Source organism: Taeniopygia guttata, chromosome 1, assembly GCF_048771995.1.
Source record: "Taeniopygia guttata chromosome 1, bTaeGut7.mat, whole genome shotgun sequence".
Lineage (NCBI taxonomy): Eukaryota > Metazoa > Chordata > Aves > Passeriformes > Estrildidae > Taeniopygia > Taeniopygia guttata.
Window position 1 is genome coordinate 37,675,160 of NC_133024.1, and position 18,585 is coordinate 37,693,744.

The 18,585-nt window shown below is 39.5% G+C and overlaps 1 protein-coding gene across 2 annotated transcripts in view; it reads right to left on the bottom strand.

Annotated features, from left to right (window-relative positions):
* SMCO4 (single-pass membrane protein with coiled-coil domains 4) overlaps positions 1–18,585 on the bottom strand; it is a 28,250-nt gene that overhangs the window by 4,497 nt on the left and 5,168 nt on the right. The window contains 1 exon segment of one of the 2 annotated variants that reach the window (NM_001164338.1): positions 12,550–12,599. The exons of the other annotated variant lie outside the window; for it this stretch is intronic. The gene's annotated coding sequence lies outside the window, so the exon portion shown is untranslated. 2 annotated transcript variants of the gene reach the window in all.

An 18,585-nucleotide genomic window follows, 5' to 3' on the forward strand; every position in this document is an offset into this window, starting at 1 on the left:
GCCTGTAGTCCACAACACTATGACAGCAGCCTCGCAGTAGCCAGACATGGTAACTTCATCTTACTTTGATCAATTTTTAAATTTAAAATTTAATAATAAAATTGCATGGGGTGATGAGGTTATTTTTAAGTTCACTATAGCAAATTTTCCCCCAAAAGCAGAAACCTGCTGGCTACTTAGAACAATCGTTCTAAGAAACACCAATTGCCAAGTAAAGGAAATTAGTTGGTAAAGTTGTTTTAAACTTGGTAAAGTTGTTTGAAACGCCCATCTCACAAAGCCTATCCCATCTTGATACTGAAGAGCTAAGGTTTCCAGGAGAAAAAAAAACAGTAAAAAAATTCAGGCTACTGAGGATAAAACTAAAGGTAACATTCTTCATCGTTCTTCATCGTTCATTGTTCTTCAACATAACACAAATTCACTAATTTAGTATTCTGCGTTGCCTACTAGAGCAGTTCCATGCCTCTTTGCCCTTAATCAGCATTTCTTTTTATATACAAAAGTGTTCTTCATTCCATCTTCTGGGTTAAGTTACTGTGCACTGTTTCTGCAGAGCTAAAGTCAAAACCTAAAAACATGAATTGGTGGACTGAGTCACTCATGTCAGTCATACCAATGCTGAAGTATTTGACAGCATCTTAGACCAAGTCAATCTAAGCAGGGATAATTTTATACCAGAATACTATAGTGGAACCTGACTGATTTCCTTCAAAATATACCAACAATCTTCCAACCACATCTGTGCCAGTCTGTCATCTCCTTTTTTTGGTGAAATTAACCCTGAACTTCAGTAATCTGCCGTTAAAAGCTCCTCACACCACAGAAGGCTGTTCCTGTGAGTCCTGAATGGCAGCCTCAACTCAGGCTAGACCACTGCTCATGGAGAATTGCAAATTTGCATATCCTTCCACATGCAACACATGCAGAAAAGATTTTGTTTATCTGCACTTAGGGTAATTGTATGTCTCGATGTCTAAAGAACTTATTATCACAAACCTCACAGCATGAATGTATTAACCATGTTAAACTGACAAATTTTTCTCCAAATCCAAAATTACAAGTGTATGCAAGCCAATTTGGCTCAACCTGGCTTCATGATCCTGGCATTGACACTGCAACATTCCTGGAACAGCAAAACAACTTGAAATTCAAACAAATAATCTGACAGGAATTAATTTTTATAATTTAAATTTTCCCTTAGGGGTATGGATGTTACTGAGACATTAAAAATAAAATCAAACTATGAACTAGCAGACAATCTGGACACACAATTCAGACTGCCTGCCAGCAGCTGGAAAAAAGGACATAAAACATCTAAGCAGACAATACTTTTCAGATTATTTGAGCATTAAAAAGCCCCCAGACCAGTAGTTCCCAATCACCAAGACACACCAGCATCAGAGTTGCGAAGAAGCCAAACCAAAATAAATAAAAACCAAAATAACTTATCATCTTGTTACTTATGTTTGCTGCTGGGCTGATTACTTCAGGGTCATGCAGCCAGAGCTGCTGCGTGGAGGCTGGAAGAACCATTGGGCCCAAGAGCTGGAAAGAGGAGGTAGGGATGCTACTCCAAGGGCAAGAGGAAGCCTGGCCAGCAGGGAACCACTGCTCAGCACTGTGTGGTCATTCAAACAGGAGCACTCCCCATCCTCATGGCTAAGACTATCCCTTCCACCAGAGAAACAGGATTGTTCCTTGAGTGCTGCCAAAGCCCCAGGCCATGGCACGGCGTCCTCTCCTTGCACAGTCCCAGCAGAATGGACACTGGGACTCTGTGCAGCCAGAGCAGCGGGCCAGGGCCTCCTACACACAAAGGTAATCCACCTTACCTCACAGAACTTCAGCTCTCCCTGCAGCTGAGCGGTGACTGCTGAAAAGGGACAGCAGCTTCTGACAGAGCAGAAGGAACCCTGATGTGCTGCCCCACCCAGCATGGGGAGCCCAAAACCCACAAGTTAGCTGGAGTAGTATCATTTATTTCCATCTCCAAAGTGGGGTCTAAGCAATAGAGACGCTTTATTTCCTAGTTTTGAAACCAGGCAAATGTTTTGGGATTTTTAAATGAATGACTGAACTGCATGTAATACTGTTACACAAACCATGAGTACTATTAATAAAGGACAAGTCTTATTTTAGGCTATCACACAGAATCACAAAATTACACAATCAACTGGATTGGAAAAGGCCTCTGAGATGATCAAGTGTAGCCTGTGACCAGACATCACCATGTCAAATAGACCATAGCACTAATTGCCATATCCAGTCTTGTCTTAAACACTTCCAGGGACTGTGACTCTGCCTCCCTGGACAGCCCGATCTAAGGTCTAATCAGCCTTTCTGTGAAGAAATTGTTCCTACTGTCCAACTTGAACCTCTCCTGGTGCAGCTTAACACTGTGTGTTCTTGTCCTGTCACTGGTTGTCTGGGAGAAGAATACAACCTCTTTTCAGGTAGTTGTAGAGAGTGATAAGGTCATCCCCTGAGCCTCCTCTTCTCCAGGCTTCTTCTCCATGGAACACAGATTTATTTTTTTTATCATTACTTCATAACTGTTTTTACCTTGTGATGACATACCATATTTTGGATGGGGAATTTTCCTCCCTGAAATTCTAAGGTCTGGCCATTGCAGGAACAGCATCAGTAAGGTCACCAATTTCTAAGGTGATTTGGCCAGATTAGACACACAGCTAAATGGGAATTTTGAAAAGTATTTCAGTAGGAATCTGGAACAGATGTACAAGCAGGAATACTCATACATGGAGCTCTAGATGAGGTCTCCAGAGAGTACAGTTCTGAAGAGTACACAGCCTTTCCATCCACCAAGGTCCAACTTTATTTAACCTCACATTTCAGTTCTGGCAGATATGTAAAAAATAACAACCCTCACATCTTCTCTGGAGAACATGTTCATCATTGAATGTGGCTACTACACGGGAAGAACTTGCAGCAGCACTTGGACTGGTTTGTAATTCATCTTCCACACACAGACAAGCTAAACCTGCCCATGTTTGTGTCAGACCCATTAGGCACCCATTGCCTTGCAAGACTGGCTCTATGGAGGAAGCTTTTTGGGAAAAAAAAAAAAGACAAAAAAGCTTGACTTCAACAGTTTTTAGGCAACTGCAGTAGTAAATGTCCAGCAATATTTCCATCACATTCAAGCACAATTATTACACTTCATTTTTAACACTAAAAGTAAAATTATAGTTTAAAAAAATCTTCATTACTTGACTGGTTCTATGTAATCACTTTTGTGAGTGACAGAGCGAAGATTTGCTAATTTGACTGTGAGTTCTGAACCCTAAAGACTGGGTCTGCCCAAAGGATTAGCAAAACACTTCAATCCTAGTCACATCCTCCATCCCTCTCCCAAACCTCCCCAGACAACCCACTCTGAACAACACAAAAGCAGTTCCATGACAAAGTGAATATTCCAACTACAGGAGAGCTTCTTATGGTACTAGAGCACAGTTCTGTGCAACCACTAAAGAGGAGAACTTATTATCAACTGCATAAAAATCCCCCCATTTTTAATTTGTACAAGCCACCCCCTAATAAAACAAGCAACAACTGCAGCAACAGCCAAAAAAATAACTTTCCTTCTCCATGATCAAAATGCTCTGGGTCACGCATTCCTTTTAAACTGAAGCTACACAGCAGAATTGATGCATACCTGAAGATAGTGTTTGCAGTGCTAAATTTGGGATCCTGTCTTTCAGTGGCACTATCATGATTTCAGAGTCTGCTAAAAATGAAGAAAAGCATTAAGAGGAAAATTTTTGCTCTGTGAAAAATGGATTTTCTCTTTACAGCATGAGGTCAATTCTTAATATCATAAAAATTTACCTCAGTCTATTTGACTGTAGCAAGGAATTACAATTAGCAAATAAAAAGAACCCTGTTTTCAAGGGTGAAAGCTTTTAATTATACACAGAGCAATATGGAACTATTAAGATTCTGTTTGAAGTCAGTTTAACATTATTTTTTAGTGAGAGGTGGTGGCTTTTTTTATAAAGCTGAATTGACCCATCATTACTGCAACATCACATTTACTGTAAATACAGCTTTGAGAGTCTCCAAACTATTCACAGCATTTGGAAAATGAAAGCCATCACTGAATGCTGCCAGAAAGTCAGAGAGAGCAAGGCGACCAAAGCAAAAAGCTATTTCTGTATGATTCTCACAGTTCTAAGGACTAGGGTATAGCAAGCAATCTCCATTAGAAACAAAGAGCTTCGGATCTCTGTATTTGGGGAGGCATTGTTAAACAGAGGCCAGGTGACCTGCAGTGCCATCCTATCTGCCCTGAATGCAGCAAAGAAACCGAGCAGAATGCAATTAAAACAAAATAAGTAAATAGGCAAGTTCTTTTGCTCCATGAACAGGTGGATAAATAACCTATATTTTTCCTGGTAGAGAACCAACATCAAGACAACTTTTCCAACAGGCAGTCCAATGAAGAAATACAACTAATGTTTACTGAAAACACAAGAAAAATAAACATGTAATTTCTGCCACTGCATGAATTAAATTCCTAGGGGAGGCTGTAAAAGAAGAACTTGGCATTCTGCATCTCCACAGCTACAGATGATTTTGCACATAAATGCAGTAAACCACAACGTCTAGCATATGACTTGGTATTATGTGTTTGCTCAGCTGTTTTCATAAAAGGTAATTTTCTCAGCTGTTCCTGACAAGGCTCCTTTGGATACAAAACATTTATCTTTCCAGTATATTTACATAAATTCAGTCAGTTTGTAAACAGCTACACTAAATAAAACATAACCTAGTCACTGGTGTCAGAGCTCCTCAAAATTTAAGTGCTGCTTTCCCAGACCAACCTTTGGCATCTGCCAGAAGGAGCAGCAACAGGAATCTGGTGAGAAAACAAGTTTCTTTTTTCCAGTTCAGCTGCGTCAGCCCACCCTGATCTCGAGTGTCACTGCTCACACCTTAACCTGAACTGTCACCAGAGGGTAGCAGCGCCCATCTTCTGAAATGGTGATGACCTGGACGGGAAACGCACTTTTCCTACATGAGGTCTGGTTGTTGCTTCCCCTGTTCAAACTAAGGGGTTCCCAACACAGTCACTCTGTGAGACAGCATCACTATAAAGGTCTTTGAGACAGATCCCCGAGGCATGTGCCAGGCACAATGCCAGCAAGTCCGAAGCCTGACGTTACAGTTTTGTAATGCAAAAAGGAGAGTTGAGGGACTGTCACTGCTTTTCATTACGATTCTACTGTCTTTAAAACTTTGGCACTGAAAGGCTAGTCCAGGCTAAAGATTGGCAGGCAGAAAAACCTTGCCCACAGCAAGCAAGGATGGAATGTTAAATCTAAAACCACAGAAACAAGAGAGGCAAGAGCTGAGCCTGGGCGGCAGGTATGTGTGTGTGTACACCTGTGTGTGCAAGAGAGGGGAAGGATGCAGTGTGACTGACAGAAGAGAAAAGCTGGAAGAACAGTCCAAGATAGCACAAATCTAGAACATCCAGAAGTGTTATTTCCTGACCACAAGACAATCTGTGTATGCTGGATCAGAACTATTTGTGAAAGTTTGTTTCTTCAGAAGGCAAAAGGGAAATCTCACTCTTCTAGCTCAAACATACAGAACTGTCTGGCTCAGGAATATGCAAGATGGATGTGCAAACCTCTGGGCTCCTGAAATCCCCCAGACAGTCCCAAAGGGGAAAGTGAACAGCACTGCACTGACAAAAGCACTTACCATTTTATTCTATACAGTATCTTAGAGGTATTCACAGATTTAAAGCAAGCCTGATGCAATGGCAGAACACACTGAATGAGGGATTCAGATCTCAAACTCATCCCCTTTGGGGCTTCTCTGAAGTTCTGGTTTTTCAAGTTTTTCTTGGCAAGGATAGTTTTTCAGTAGGAGGCTGAGGAAAGACTGCTGGCAACATGCCTGTCTCTCCGTGCTTCTACATGTGACAGGGAAAGACTGCATGACACTGGAGAGTAACTCAATCACATAGAAATCAACTCAAATACAATCTATTAAGTGGGTACCTGGTATTCCCCTCCTTACTCACTTTCCAAGCTTTATTTAGAGCTTATGCAGTGCTACCATTTGGCAGATTTCATTCCCACCTCTGCTGCTTTCTACACACTCATTTTGTCTGGATAATCAAGTTATCAATGAATGAAATAAAAGCCTCCACCTTACACTGGATGAACACTACAGTTTTAGCTAGAGCTCTTCCTCCAGCAGCCAGAAATCTACACCTTTCCCAAATTCCTTTCAGTTGCAGGAATGTTCTCAACATCAGTGTGAAAATAATGCAATCAGGACACCTTTTTTTTTTTAAGAGGGGTGGGGGGAGGAAAGATAAGAACTGAGACTTGCAACACAGGATGGGTGGGGAACTTTTTCTTCCTACTACTGGTCTCAGTAAAATCTCATTCTGTTTACTCCCCAGCTTAAACCTGAAGTCTTATTACATTTCACTAAACAATCCCACATTATAATAAAGCAGTCAGCTTTCCTGCCATGATTGATAGACTTTGCAATTATTTAAGGGGAAGGCACATAATTACATACAGCTGGATTAGGCTGATCAAATCCCTGTTAGTGTCTGTCAATATACACATAATAAGACAGTGTGACATTAATGCAAACTAATTTAAATGCAGAAAGTTTAATTAAGACTTAATAAAATTAAAAACATAAAGAAGAAGGTTTTGCACATTCTAACCAAAGGGAATTGCTCATCAAAGACACCCTATAAACACAAACCTGTTTTGCCTGATCAGCTCTGCAACACTGATTCTTGCACCATCTATTTATTTATATATTCTTACTTATAGTTCTACTGCCAAGACTTTCCCCAGCTCAAAACCTTGGAAGCAAAAGCAAACGCTGTGGAGCCATGTGTGTAAGAGAGTCCATTATGAACAAGCCCAGGTAGTCAGAGAAGGATGTTTCAGAAGTTCAGAACACTCAGCAAGCAACTATTGATCAGTACCACAGTTCAACACAGTACAGTACAAGTGACCTCCTTTTAAAGCACTTACCAAGACCAAAACATCACCTCCCCCTATGCAACACTAGTCACATTCACCCCTCTCATTTAGTCCTGTACAGCCTCCTTTTCCACTCGGGTTGTTTTTAAAGCAATCTGCTACATTCACAGCATCATTCTCGGAGGCACCAGTGATACAGGATACTGGATTAACCCCAGTAAGCTTAGTGCAAGACTAAGCTTCACTCCCTGCTGCATTGTTCCAAGGGTAGTCATGCTTGTGCACTGCCTTAATTGTCCTTTTCCTGAAACTCCTAAGGATGTGGTTGCAATGATTCCCTAATTATAGCTAAAATACACTCAATGCTTGGTATGGCCCTTTGTGTAATCCCATGCATGCAGGGCCAGGGAGATTTGGGTATGGATGCCAGAAGTCCAGTTGTCTATACATGTTCCCTTTCCCCCTTCACTCAGTGAAAATGACTCCTTCTGCATATGCACATGTTATCACCATTTCTAACCTAGATGCCCTTGCTGTTTCTCTGCCAGGCACTTTCCAAGACAGTGATCCAAAGAGAAGGGTTCAGGGGCAACTGTGCCACAGAACTTCCCTTCACCATGAAGGATACCTGTGCTTTGTTACTAAAAAGTAGGATATCGCTCCTCCCCAACACACTTATTTTCCCATGCTAAGATTTCCTGGTATGCTCCCTGCCAAATTAAATCAATTTGAGTATCTTGTTAAAGAAAAAAACATTGCAGATTTTGATCTATTTTTATTAGTCTGCCAGTTGAGCCTGTTGCTCTGATCTGGTTTACTTGACAATTCCTTAGCTGCTATGCTCAGCTACTTCTCTGCAGAGGCCCTACAGTATTTCAAGAATATTAGAAAGTTCTGAGTAAGATACAAGGATCCTCACCACGGCCTTATCCAAAAAGGCTGCAAAAATTCTGAACGAGTCTGTTTCACAAACATGAACATTTCCTGCAGAATTAGGTCTTGTCAGCTGGGGGAAGAGGAAGAGGGAAACAAGGAAAAACCTGAGAAATCTAAATGCTAGAAAGGATTACAGTGCAATCTGCTGGAAAATATATTAAAACTCAATACCATCTTAAAACTGATGAAAAAAAATAAGCCCTCCTGTGTTCAATCACATCCCTCTAAAGCTCTTGGCCAACCTCTCCATGTTAGAGACAAATCACTGTTAGATAACCTTTTCTGAACAAGTCCATCACTTATTCTAGTTTATGTTCTGTCTCCTTTGGCAACACAGCTATTCAAGTCAGCCTTCTAATCCAAAATCTATGGTAATTTTTCTTTTCTGTTCTAGGGCAATTCTTCAAAGCATCATAAAGGCAAATTTAATAAGCACCTCAATTTGTATTGCTTTATATTTATAATACTGCAAGCACCTGCTGCTGCTGAGATCTAAGCACATATCTATCGATCTTAACTCTGCACAGACTGATTCAGATTAATCTTAATAGTTTCATATTTTAAAGCAATTTCAAGAAATATTACTCCAAGCTGCTGGGTGGATTGGTTGTGGAGTTTTTTTTCTCTTTGGGGTGTTGCTTTTTTGTTAGGTTTGGCATTTGGGGTTTTTTTTCTTCAGTGTTTTTTGTTTGGGTTTTTTTTTTTTTTAATTCATATTGTGGTACCCCCTTATTTTTATTAAGATACTGCTGACCAGCTCTTAAAAACACAATTCATTTTGCTTCCTTGTTTAAACCAGCCACATTTGATATGTGTATTTTATATATATATTTATCATTTTACTGGAGTACTCAGTAGATCCCTCTTGTCAATTTAAAAGCAGGCACTCAACAATCAAACCAAGTTACTCCTGGAACCTCAACAGTGGAAGCCAAGCCACCACTGGAGCTCATGGATGGTTTTGGGAGCTCTGCACATGCAGGGAATGGGTGTTTAAAGGTTTATACCATGATCCAGTATGCGTAGGGTTTGAATCACGTATTATCTGACCTTCTCTCAAAAGAGGGATATATTAGTTTTTAATCTTATCCAAGTGCTTGCAAACATCAAGTGACAGCTAAGGCTACACAGTACAGAAGTTAAGTCCTATGTCTGACCTTTCAAGAGGGGCTGAGGAATCATGTCCTTAGGCAGCTCTTCAGAGCCTGTCTTCCACAGCTTACAGACAGAATATTAATGGCTGCACCCTGGGCTGTGGACATCCTGGTATCTACAACATCAACAGCAACTGCTCTTGCTGTTATTTCATTTGACAAGATGACAGATAAGAAGTTTAATGCAGTGGGGGGAAAGGAAGAAAAAAGTTATGATGCAGTGCAAGTAGGTGAGTGAGATAATGAAGCCCAGACAGAAAGCACAGGAGAGCCCCCTTAGTGTTCAGGAAAAAAAAAAAAAAAAAAAGAAAACAAAAACAAACCAGCACACAGAAGAAAAGCTGCATGGAAGTAAAATAAAGACTGAAAGAAGCGGATGGAAGAAGAGTCTCTCCATCAAAGAGGACCGACATTAGTGATGGGTCTCACTTCTGCACTGTCTTTGCTTTTAGTGGCTGACAGCTGAGGTTCGTACTTCTCATCCATCTCCTGCCTACGTATTTAGGTGTGATGGAGCAGCCTCCTCCACAACCCATCAGGAGACCTCATGGAAGACTTCACAGGATACTCTGCAGATAATTTAATCTCAAGAGTGACTCTTTCCCATAAACTCCTACTCCAGAGGGGCTGTGCTATGTGACTCCCTGCAGTATATAATATGGGCTTTACAAGGAAGGATTTTAAGTATTCCCATTAAAAACACACCTCTTTATTAACAAAACAGAGTCTGATTGCTGTTTTTATTCACCCCAATCATGGCAAGATTGTTGTTAACCTCATAACATGCTCATGAATATGTAAAACAAAGTTTGCAAAACTGTTTTTAACTGCATTTTTTGTAAAATTAGGCAAATGGAAAGGCTCAGAGACAGGAAACATCATTGTAAGATAATCAGTAATATGCCCTCTTATTTATCAACAACAGAAGCCAATACAGACATTATCTTGGGAATCCATGGATTTTTAAATTTTCTCCTAACATGTTGATACAAATATCCTCATAAAATAAACGAGGCACAGGGAGACCTTGCATGTCATTTATAAAGAAGAGATGCCATTTATCCTTCAGCTTCTGGCTGTGGATTCCAAATTACTGTCCCAAAACATCTGTAACCTTCATATGTTCTCATCTTCTTTCACAATTACTTCTTATCATGTGCGGAGGTCTTGAACTTTTGCAACAGCTATACTGAGTAAATCAGCTATAAACAGACATGCTATTGATACTCCAAGCCAACAGCTAATCATGATTTCTAGTCTTTCAAGCGAATAGGACAACTTAAAATGGCAAACACTGCTCTATCTACTCATCCATAAATTAGGAGTGACAATTGCAGATTATTACTCATTCACTCAGAGCATTTGTTTGGCCCTGAGAGAACTGGCTTCATTCCAAGAGCTGGCAAACACTGGTTAATATACATGTAAATGTTTTATTTCTCTTGGAGTAGGCAATTTCACAAAATGAAATACCGAATTAAAGATGACCTCAGTTCTTCTGCTGATGCCTGTCTTGGATACAATGCTGCTGGAAGCCTTTGCAAGCTTTTTCCACACCAAGTCAACAGGGAAAAAGACACCTTTTCTTTTCAAAGTGAGACAATTTCACTGTGGAAACATGAAAGCTTTTAGATAAATATTAATCACCACATTTGTCCTCGAGTTAAGTGGATAGAGACTGGCTTATACAAGGCTGCAGTACTGACTTGAAAATAGTGAGTGAGACATACTGAAATGGTTCTGCAAATACTGCTCCAAATAAGCTGTGCTTCTATACAAGTACTGTGGTGCAAGGAGTAGATTAGTGACCCAAATATTTAATCTGAGGGTACTAGATTAAATAGTATTGAGAGTGAGAGTGGAGAAGGGGAATTTGGTCCTTTGAATTCCTGATGTAACTGTAAAGAAAAGGAAAATGTTAATTTCCTCCAAAACTGCAACTAATTTGAATGGGGAAGAAGAGACAAGACTAAGAAAAGGAATGGAGGTTCAACAAAGAGTGGGGAATAAACTAAATATCTGAGCAGAAAACCCAGCAGTGGTTTAACAGACCCTCTTATCAACCAGACCAAAATCTAAATATTCAAAATAATACCAAGTGTACTGTACCCATACTCTTGAGCATGAATCTCCAATACCCAAGAGAATCAACAAGCTCGTTTGAGGTGAGGACAGTATACACCACCTCCAGCAGGACTCTGAGAACCATCTTTTTCCTACAAAGGGCTTCAGGTATCAGATCTGCTTACTCTTGCTATGATATAGGCCATCGGCCATTGCTTACCCCTCTTTCCCACAGAGAATTGAGATTTCTTTTCACAACTCAACCAAGTTTTGAAACTAGAACTACAACTACAAAGCAGATTTCTGAGAAGGGGAAGAGAGAAACAAAACCTCTTATCTACTGTGCTGTACCACAGGTATCACCTCACTTTCTTTGAGAGCACACTGAAGTTTCAATCAGTTGAGGATGCTAAAAAGAGTTCCAAATCGTTCATAAACTTAAACAGAGATGACACAGTATTAATATATTTCACAACAGCAAGTATAGAATGAAATACAAAATAAGTTACAATACAATGCATGACTGAGATCACAGTAACTTGAGGGAGCCCACCAGCAGAGAGCATACAACAATTAAGAAGCCCCCAATTAGCAAGAGGGCGGCAGTCTAAATTCACCTCCTTGGAGTGAAAGGAATAGAAGATGAACAAACATTGATGGGAAGCAACTACCAAGAGATGACACCATCAAAAGATTCAGGACTATATTTATGTGGCAAGAGCTGATGAAAAGTTTAGTTCCCATTTGGTAATTCATCTTTATTTCTATTGCAGTGCTCCACAGTTTTCAGCCAAGTCTCTCCATGGATACAAACAGGACACCAGATCTGTATTTTCTGGAGACAAATACATCAAAAACTGCAGACATTAGAATTGCTCTCCTTCACATTCTGCATTTGAACAGGAAAACAATTTAGATTTTACAGGTTACTACATTAACTAAAGCTACTTTTGAAAGATTTTTCCATTATTTATTCCCGAAATGATGTTTCTTTTTTTTCTCACCTGTAGAAAACTACTGCTGGAGCAAGCACACTAACTAGCACTTGACATGACTTTGAAACTTGAACCTTATGCTGCACTTTTCCATGCTGCTTTCACACAAAGCACACCCTCCCCACTCTTGTGTGCTACTGCTTACATGGCACCTGGAGATCTCACAAGGAAACCTGCAGGAACAAAGGGCAACACAACAGAACACAACAGTGCCGGCCTCAGCTCTGAAGAGGATTTTAAAATTTATAACAGGGTCTCACTTGGCTGCTCGGTGTTCTACGTGGCTGAAATGAATACACAAGCCAGGCGGAACTGCAAGAGAGGCACCTATAAAAGGTGACAGCACTATTACCAGATAAGCCAGCAGTTAGACATCACTGATTACCACACTAGACAGAGATTTTAACTCACCTAGAGAGCAGACAGCTAATCGGATTTCTTAATGGGCTTCTCTCAGTTTCACTGGGGCTGATGCATGCTGCATACTGGATTTGGAATGAGATTTTTCCCTGAATAGCACATACTGCTTTACTACAGCATTCTGTTAACATCTTGGCTTATGCTTATATAAAATACCAGATGGAAGTCACATGAACAGTCATTAAGAGGTTGTTAATCATTAAATTCAAGCTATGCCAGGGCAGCAACAAAGCTGACCTCTTGAATAAATTGAGCTTGGATACAGGTAACATTGATTTTCCTAAAGACGTTTCATTACTTAACTCTAGAATTGTGATTTCTTTTGAGAGTAGGAAGTTAAGAGCTAATCCAAATTTGCTATTTATTTTCTACCAAAGAAAAAACAGCCCATTTAAAATGCAGAAAATATGTTAGATCTCCCTCCCTTTCATTTTTCTCTCCCCTCTGAAAAAATCTCAACTTCATAGGACTTCAAACCTCAAGGAGGAGGGGAGGAACCCAGAAAAAAAACAAACCCTAAAAACCTTTTAAAAAAACCCAGTTCATCTTTATTCTACAAGCTTTTCCTCCAGCACTGAAAACCCAATGTATATTTTCTCCCAACTACTTCTATCCCTGTATTGTTCTTCATTCTTTCCTAGAAATTATGGTTTTTTAGCACCCAAGTGAAAAATATTTGATGAAGGGATAGGGACTGTTTGGAGCCCAGAGTCAGCAAAAAGGCACATGGTAAAGATTTGGATATGCTACAGGATATTGAGCCTTTCTGCTATATTTTCTCCTTTCCGACTCATCCTGGTTTTGTTTTTAAACAGTTATCAGAATCAACCAGGTGACTATTACAAGTTATACCATTAAATTGAAGAGTTTCCTCTTCACCTCCTTCAAGTATGATAAAGATCATCCATAAAAACAAAGTGATCTGAGTTCCCCACTTCCCACAGGTATGCTAAAATGCTTACTCAACCACGGCAGTAATATCCATGATAAATGGAGTGTGTTGCGGACTTGGAGTTTCCTAACTTTCTGAAATGACTATTTTGACTTACTCATATCTTTGGGAACGCAAAACTTACTTAAATCTAAGAAAATGATCTAAGAAAAAAGGAAGAGACAAAGTTATTCAAAAAAAGAAAAAATACGCAAAACCTCCAAAACACACATCTTTTACAAGCGGCAGTTTCTTACTCTCCTTGTTTTGAGAGCCTTGCTTCTTTCATAAAGCGAAGTTTTCCCAAAGCAGGCATCACTGACTGCATCCATCTGGAACTTTTATGTAAACAATGTTGAAGTAAGAAGTGAAAAGCCAAAAAAGGATATTAAATCACAGGATATATACATCCTGGAACCTTGCATGTATCTTTTTCAAGAGAAGAATAACAAAAAAACAATTGGACATGAAAAAGACATAACAAGGAGGCAAGAATGTGGAACATGAAAGGCTTTTTGCTTAAGGTCCCTCATATCTTAAGAATTTACTAAAATATGTTAGAGCACCTAAATTTCAGCTAATTGCTTCTGAGATGGCTCCTGTTGCAGCAGCAGCTTTTGCTGGAATATTTCACTCTGGCTGTCAGCCAAATCTTTGCCATGCTGATGCCAAATAAATGATACCCAATTTCAATGACAGATGCTGTTGTGTTGACACATAATTAATAGGTTTATAATCAGAACTCCCTGGAATTCTGAAACACTTTATTCACAAGAAATGTAACTGACAGCAGAATTCAAAGGGACTTGCACATAGCTGGTGCCACTGCACTGCTGGTATTGTCAGACTGGAAGGAAGAGATTGCCAACTGTCCAGGGTGGTCAGGAATAGTGGAGACCAAAAATGTTCCAGGACAAAGGAAAATATGGAGAGATACAACCCAGCAGTAAAGGTTAACCTGCTCAGCTAGAAACCTACATGCCCAGAGAAACAGGAAATCTGAAAGTTTTCAACACAAGTCACATATCCCTTTCCTGCAGAGTTTCTAACTGCGCAGGAGATGGAAGTCAGAGAAACAACACAGCATTGAATAACAAATATGTCCATAATCTTCTTTTATCTTAAACTTCCTTGGTTTCCTAGGCAGGAAACAGATTAGCAACTGTTAAAAATATATTTACCAAAGGTATGTTTCAAAGAAAACATTACATACCCTGATTCTTGCATGTTCACTCTCCTGGAGTCAATTTGTAATAAACTTTCATAAATAGCATTTCTTTTGGAAAGCGACTATATCCCTCCTCAAGCTAAACACACCTTTGCATTCACTGTCATTCTTACAGGAAAAAAATGCTGATGATACTACAATATATTCCTACAACCTGAGGGTTTTTTTGTTTTCGTAACAGCGTCATATTATTTTCACACAATGAATAAAAACCTGGATGGGAATATTCAGCAAAAGATTTGTACCTGCCCATTTCACAAGGAAAAAAAAACAGCAAAAAATAAAATTTAGCATAAAGGAGCAAATAAATGCCACATGGCAAAGTTTTCAGTGCTTTAACCAGATAGTATGTGCTGCTCAGCAAACATGCAATGTGGTATACTCTACCATAATGCCTTTTTCTAATTAAAATAAGGTTAAGCTTAAGAATACTTTTGAATTGCACTATATGGGGATTATCAAATACATCTGAAGTTTGCAGACAAACTAACTGAATACGAATTTTGTTGACAGTTTCTTAAATAGTATTTTAGAATACTGATCACAGCCCAGAAAGCTTCTTCAGTGTGATACACTTCTGCTACTTTTGAGGCCTTATCTAGGTCTGAGATATTGTCTGTACTTCTCTACCAGTACCACAGGAAAGATTTATTCTTCCAGTCAGCTCTTTTCTTTCCACTGTATGAAAAAGGGACTGATGTTAATTCTTCAGACTTTGCACACTGCAGCTCTTTCCTTTAATTCTTCCTCTCCTGCGCTTCTAAGGGTTGCTAAGGGCAAAACTGTCACAAGACCTCTCTTCACACTGAATTTCTCCTTCAGGAGTGCCCAGCACAGAGAATACAGATGAAATTTTACAAGGGAAAAATGCATTTGTCATCAAAGTTCCTATCTCTCAAACCCCCAAATTTCCAGTTAGTTCAGCAACACAGAATATATAAAATGTCCAGGTTTATATCCTTGCAAAAGCACAAAGTACTTGAAAAGGTCAAGGAAGTGCATTAAGCAGAAAAGCTTTAGAGGCCAGGAGTTCTTTCTTCACTGTTCTGTGAGGCATTGGAAAAAAAAAAACCAAAACAATTTTTGCCGAAACATATCCAGAAGTTAAAAGTTAAGCAGCAATTGCACAGGTACTTTCTTTCTAAAACAAAACAACCATCTAAATAAAACAAAAAACTACAGTAAAAAACTTTAAAAGCTCACCCCAAACAAATCACATCCCTCCCCAAAACACATAGAAATGTTGTCAGTCACAAAGACAGCTGGGACTAACCTCCCACTGGCATTTGGGCATTTCAGGAGCATATACAGAGAATCATAAAATAGTTTGGTTTGGAAGGGACCTTAAATATCATTTTGTTGCAAAGAGAACATGAATAAACCAGCTAAGCCAGCTGTCAACAGCTTTGATTTACCAAAACCAGACATGGGGAATGACAGGGTGCTATACCACAGGCAGACCCAATCCTCCACACTCCTGTTCAGAGGGGATCAGATGCAAAGCAGCTCCAGATGCTGTGCCTCAGTTAAAGAAGGCCATTCTCTCAGCACTGCATTTTCACTGAGCACAGCACGGAAATATCAAGGCTCAGAGGCTTACACAGAAGATCCTGCTCCTGTCTAATTACTTGGAAGGATGTGCAGAAAAGGCTGCAAGGCACTGTATAGCTACACTGTGCATGTGTTAGGAGGGGTGTGATTAGTTCAGGAAGAGATCAATGCTAAGGTGCACAAACCAACTCAAATATTTCTACTTGTTACTGAATTTCCTCCAAGGATTTATTCCTACAGCTCTTTTGGGGTGTTTGAAAACTCCCCCTGCTCATCCCTTAAGCACATACTAAAGTCAATACCTTTCCTTTTTTAAAAAAAATGCAACATCATATTCAATAGTAATAACCCATCCTGTTATTAACAAAGGCCAGAATTTAAAAATTCAAATGGATTCTCACTCCTACTCCTACTATTGGCTTCTGCATTATCTTCTGTTCGGACACAGAACAGAAAGGTTTCACTTTGTCCCAACTCAGGAAGGCAGTGCTACAGCTGGAAGACATGGGGGGAAAATGACTGTATACAAATATTTCTGTTTCACTTCCTCAATTTATAATGCAATTTAAAAGAAAAGCAAAAGTGTGTTTGATGCTCATTACTATACAATGAGTTTAAAATAACTAAATCATCTTCAACTTTTAGAAGTGTAAAGACATAGCAATACTTCAGGCAATCAGATTTCAGATCAAATCTTAGTTTTACAGACACCGTTTCCTGTACTCTTAAGTATTTCTCTTACAACTGTGGGAAAGACTTAAACAATAGAGGGAAACTGTTTGCTCTGCAGACTGAAATAATAATTCAGCAGCAAGAACTAGCATCAAGACTTTTGAGTAATGGTATCAAACCCTAACATTAAGGCAAAAAGTTGGCATGCAGCCTTTTCCTCTATGCTAAAGTACTTCATCACAAGTAACTCTAAGACTCCAAACCTTCAAATGTACTTCACAGGTTATAACAGCATAAATATAAGCCTCTCCTGAATTCAGAAAATTTAAAGTTTTCAGATGCTGTGCAGCATTAACACCTAAACCTCTCAAGCCACTTCAGACACATCTATCCTGCAGTTTTTGTCCTAAATTATGCTAGAGTTTAAGTGTATATTTTTCCATTCAAAGTAGGCTGTGAAGGTTGAGTTGATGGCCAGACACAGCACAGTAAGTGCACAGGTTTCTAAGCAGACCTGAATTTGCAAAGACAACTAACCACAGATGAACTTCCCGAGCCTTTTTGTGGCATGACTGCAGGCTCAGAGACGTATTTTATACTGGCACCAGTAAGTCTAATAAAAGGCTCTGGGTTCTCTTATCTTATTTGTATCATGACAGCCATGTACCTAATCTATGTTTGAGGGTGCATTTTTATAACTAAAAACTCCATCCTGCAGCTTCCTTCTTTTTGTTATGTTTCTACCTGGGTGCCAAAGTTAAGTAAAAGATTTATCCTGATGCAATGATACTATTGACACATAATTACCAGTAAGCAGCCATGCTAAGAACAAACATTTGAGAGGCAGAGCACTACAGTGAATTTTGGAAACAAATTTATGTAACACACTTCCCCCTCCACACCTGACACTAAGCACTGTACCATGGTCTCCTTTCCAAATATACAAGCAAAGCCAAGGTATCAAACCAAACTGACACTGGGTGAAAAAGCAGTGAGACCAATTTATAAACCAGAAGCAGTCTGAGAAAGAGATGGGATATACACCCTGAGGTCTAGTACATCCAAACCCTGATTATCCATACCTCTAGCATGACACAAAGCCCAAAATCAACATGACCTGAACACAAGGGTTTTATGCTTAGCAACTAATAAGACTTGAGAAGCCTTATTAGAGACCCTTCTCAAAAGAACCTATCTGAAGACAGATGGTACTTCGAGTGTTAAAGCCTACCCAGGCATCTCCTCTCATTTAACATTTTTCCCCATGTTTACCATCATGCAAACATAGCTCTTCAACTCTTTAACTGTAATGCATCTTTATTCTTCATAATTTTTTTTAGACCAATTTATGGAAAAAAAATTAAAATTCACAGCAGTACCAAGGCAGAACACAGCCACAATCAAAATGGATTGGGTTTGTTACTGCCAAAGTCTAAGGGGTACCCATGTAAGTAAACATAAGACCACATCATTCTGCACTTCCCCTCACCACACCAGCTCATTTCAGCCTGAAAAAGTCATTTGTGCCTGCAGCAGCACAGGCCACATTTTTACTCTTCATGTGACAAAGACACAAACATTGGTTTGGGCAGAAGCAGCTTTTGCACTGATGTTGCTCTTTATTTTCCACTCTTTTTGTGAAATA